Source organism: Megascapheus bottae, chromosome 23 (assembly GCF_031878675.1).
Source record: "Megascapheus bottae isolate mThoBot1 chromosome 23, mThoBot2.hap1, whole genome shotgun sequence".
In the NCBI taxonomy this organism is placed as follows: domain Eukaryota; kingdom Metazoa; phylum Chordata; class Mammalia; order Rodentia; family Geomyidae; genus Megascapheus; species Megascapheus bottae.
Window position 1 is genome coordinate 4,857,293 of NC_143531.1, and position 4,924 is coordinate 4,862,216.

Genomic DNA, 4,924 nt, shown 5'->3' on the forward strand with positions numbered 1-4,924 from the left:
TTATCCACTCCTCCATTGTAGGGCATCTGGTTGGTTTCCATAACTTGACTTGTACTGGATAATATAGCAATAAATACGGAAGTACAAATATCTTCACATTTAAACAAATTTCTCAGTGAACTCAGGGCCTCTTGCTTTGTCCCAGCTTTCTCACTCATGGTTGGTGTTCTACCACTTGAGACATCTCTTCTACTAGGAAACTGAGTTGTGAATGTTAGGAAAGAGTCAGTTGATGACAAAAGGAGAGGAAGAAGCCATAGACCTCAGCAGACCAGAACAGGCTTTGATCTTGGCTACAGAGGGACTCCATGTAACTCAGAGCAGGGTCAGAAAGACAAAGAGCAAGGAGTGGGGTGCGGGGAGTCAAGGTTTTTATACATTCTAACATAGGACTCTTCTTCTTTGAAATTTCTTTGTCCTGTCCTGTTAGGGATTTATGGTGCAAACTGTCCTCTGTTTGAGTTTTTATGGTAAGGATATCTCTTGACTCTGACAGTGCTGCACTTTCAGATAAGGTCAAGGGTAAAAGTTTTCTGAGAACCGGAAGGGGTTCTCAGGAGAAAGGTGACCAGTGGGCCATGGGTGAAACATGAAATTATGAGCAGACTCCTATCATCCTCTGCTCAAATAGGTATTCTTGTGCTTTATATGATAAAACTAGAGCCCAGGGCCAGGAGTTTGGCCTACTGCTTGCCTAGCATGCATGAAGACCCGGGTTTGATTCCTCAGTACCACATACATAGACAAAAAAGTTGGAAGTGACACTGTGGTTCAATGGTAGAGCACTGGCCTTGGGCTTTCTCAGGCCTTGAGTTCAAGCCCCCTCCAAAAAAAATTTAAAAAAAAACTGGAGCCTAAAGCGGTTACACTCCTTGTATCAGTTTATCTATCTTAATTCAATGGTAATTTTTAATTATGATTTGACAAAGGTTTATTCAACCCTCCCTTCTACTAAATGTTACCTCATTAATTTAATTAAAGCAATAAATTAGATTAAATACTACATCTAAAAAAGAAACAAAAATTTTCTTTGCCAGAAGCAATGATGTCAGGCTTATTCCAAGGAATAGAAAGAATTAAATGCATAGGAAAAGCTACAAATGAATATTCATCTTGATAATCAAGGGAGAATATCTGATCAAACAATATCTTAACATAATTCCGTCAAGTATACATACATACTTTACAATTGTCGGCCCAGATTTAATTTCAGAAAATGAGAAAATAAACTGGGCACTGGTGATTCATACTTGTAATGAATACTAGCTACTCAAGAGGCTGAAGCTTGGAAAACTGACGTACAAAGCTAGTCCTGGCAGAAAATTTCCAAGATTCTGTCTCTAGTGAACCAGCAAAATGCCACAGTAGAGGCTTGGCTCAAGTGGTAGAAAATCAGTTGTAAGCCAGTCAAGCATGAGCATGAAGCCCTGAGTTCAAGCTCTGAGTGAGAAATAGGATTTTCAATCTGAATATGCATCACACTAGATATGGGGTAGGTCAGGCCCTCACCCAAACTAGTCAACAGGAAAATTTAAAGCAAAAGAAATCCTCTCTGTGCTGTCTCCTAAGCACTTCCTGGGCGTCCTTACACACACCGGCTTTGTATAGTTAGAAATAAATGTAAACCTTAATATGCAAATCCTATTTCCACAGCTTCTTGCACGTGACGTGAAGGGTATTGAGGAAGATAGCTTCAATAAGTATCCAGAGAAAAATACAAAGGTGGACTAATTTATTCTTCCATAAATTAGAATAATAGATTTTTTGCAGGGGGCGAAAATCAAAGGGGAAAGGATTAGCAACAACTGAAATTAGGTTGCTTGAAAATACAGTCTTAGTACTCAAAATTTACTGCAGGGGAAAGTATTCACAATATATCAAATATGAGACAGAAGAGGGGGCAATTAGAAAACATAACGGGAACATCATCCTATTTTCCTGGGAAAAAAGAAAACCCATGAATCCAATCTCAAATCTTGACGTGTTTACTGTACAGTGTTGGGGGCTGAGTGTGGGGTCAGACTGACCTTGGACCTGCATTATTGATTAGAGCTAAGCACACAAAGAAATGAGCTGTCATATGAGCTACACCTCCAGTATTGTAAACATGTATGGCTTTGTCGCTTTCTGCTTAACCGAGCTAAGACTTCGTTCGAATGTAACCCCTGATGGTTCCCTGGTTTTAAGGGGGAAAAAAAAGTAAGATTGAAACTAAAATTAAGCGGGGCTGCTGTCTTAAGCTTACAGACTTAGGCTTCAGTCTGTAGACCTCCCGACCCTATCTGTTTCTTGTCTTTTTCTTTTCTAGTCCTCACCCCCTAAATCAGGAATCTCGACTTGTTGCCGGCTGGCTCCAGCAAGTGACCCCCAAACAGAGACCTGAAAACCTGGGACAAAGGTAGAGGCCACGGCTGTGATGAGTGATGCAACGGATAAGGGAGAGAGCGGGAGAGTGTATAGTCGGGAGTAAGAAATAATGGGACAAGGTAATAGCCGCACCCTCTATGTAGAGACCCCTAAAGAACGCTCCATGCCCTCTGAGTGCAGGTGGGGCAAGAGCAGCTTGAACGCTTAAGTAAAAGTCGGTTGACCCTCCTGTATGTCTGTATTTTTTTTTCTCTAGAAAGTGCACTGTGGGATGAGTTCTGAATTACTGTCAACGTCTGGTTTTGCTTTCCTTTTTGTTTGAGAACCTTTTGCAGGTTAGGATGGCCTCTGCCGGCCAATTACCAGAGAACAGGAATCTCCATAGGGGGGGTCCCCCTGAGTTCAGGGCCCCATGGTCTTTTCATCACTCTGGTAGTTTAAGGCCAGGCATGCCAACAGAAGTTTAGAAGTTACCTAAAAGTCTCTGCTTCTCTGTCTTGTTCATATTACATGTTTTTCCTTGGGTATTTTTTTCTTGTCCAGTTTTATCTTTGAAATTGGTATCCTTGTGAGGTTTTTTTTTTTTTTTACTGTGTATGTATAGATGTGTGCCTTTGTTATTTAGATATTTCAATTTCAACTAAGTTGTGCTGTAAAAGGGTTTTGTCTTAAACCTGGTTCTCACTTGCAAGAGTAAGATTGGCAAAATTCTCTTGACACTAAAACTTCTGGAAAATGTACGGCCGATATTAATTTTGCACGCTTTAAGGTCTTTGAGTGTGAATGTGTGTGTGAATGGGTGTGAGTGAACATGTTCAAGGTTAAATTGTCAACGTGCTGTGTAAAACAATGGATGAATTTATACTTGAAACACAAAGGCAGTTGGGTAAATCTAAGTCTAAACTTCAAGAAAATGATTAGGTTTGAATGTTTCCAATGTCTCAAAGGATTACTGCATTGTTTTAAAAGAGAAACTGGATAAAATAGTTTTTCTAAATATTCTGAAATTTAAAAAAAAATGTGGTACTGTAATGCATAGAACTGTTTACATTGTAAACATTGTATCTTGCTTAGGCCAGAGGCATTAGGGAATTTGGAATTTATTTCCTTGAGTTAAAGTTTGGAGACAAGTATCAGAAATTTAAATGTGAATTTGTTCATCAATGTCAGAAACGTTGCCTGTCTTTTAAAACTGTTTAGGTAGTCAAATGCCAAGAGAAAGGACAGGAAAAACTTAGGATGGTCCTGTGTGACCATCTTTGAGAGTGAGAGGTAAACTGGCAAAGGTGCAGCTCTGGGTTCCCACGGTGGGACAGGCCCTAGGAAGAGTCCATGCATGGTGAAAGAAGATAAGCTGGCACAAAGGCTGTTCATCTAAACCTGGTCAGACGGACTGAGTGGACCATCTTTTCCTTGCCGACTGACACTGGAAATCTGAAGGTAAAATGTAGGTGATGTGATTTAGTATTTCTTAAACTGCCCCCTAAAATGTATTAAATTGGGGAACAGGGTTTTAAAAGGAATGTTTAAAGGTTTATCTCCTTATGATTTCGTTTCATGCTGTTAGGGTCCAGTCCCCCAATATTAGGGTCTGTGATCAAAGGAACGAGTCTGATACAAAAGCGGAAGTTAAACAGTTTTATTTCATGCCTAGCATCGAGAATCATACTGACCTGTCAGGGCCGTCTCTAAGATGTGAGTGACAGAGTGACCCTGTCCAATCTCACAGGCTACTTTTATAGGTCACCAGCCATGTGGTTGGGCTTGGCCATACACAGGTGGCCAATGGAATCTCAACATACTTGAGTGACAGCTGGGGCAACCACTGACACCTTTGCTATTTGACCTATCATCTTGGTGGACTTCTGGCACACTGCTCTGACAACAAAGGAAAGGGAGGGAGTTTCCTTGCAGGCAAGGGGGTAGGGTGGGCGAAGAATTCTGGTAACTCCAGCTGGTTAAGCTGCTCTTGTAATATGAGCTGTTATCAGAGAATTTACAGCCCCTAAGCTTGAGTCAAGTACTTCTTTGTCTTCATGACAAATGCCTATGGGGATGGATTTTAGGGGAAGTCAAGAAAGGGGACCCTTCGATGCTACTTTGCAATTGGATGTATTTTAGAAAAAGAAGGAAACTAAGTCTGGACTTTTGGTGCACTGATGATGTTTGTAGTTCTTGCATTAAGGAAAAACTTATTTGAGTTTAAACTGTTATTGGAGTTCTAGGCAGTAACCTAAACTGCAGAGAAAAAAAAATGCCTCTTCTAAAAGGAGGCCTGGAGGCAAAGGGAGTGCCTTGAGCCCTTAAGGGTTCTTCAAATGCAAATAAAGGCTCAAGTGTTAAGTGTTTAAGCAAGTATCAGTGAAAATTTCAAAGAAAATTAGAAATGGGTTTCTGAACAAAATTTGGAAGTGAAGTTGCCCTAAATGTTTGTTTCAAGAAAGAGAAAAAAGGAAAATTAATTAATTGCTTAATTGCTTAATTGCTGTTTCAGTTTGCTCTTGTAAGTTTCTTTATAGCAATTTCTAGCGGGCCTATGGAGGACAGCAGATCCTTA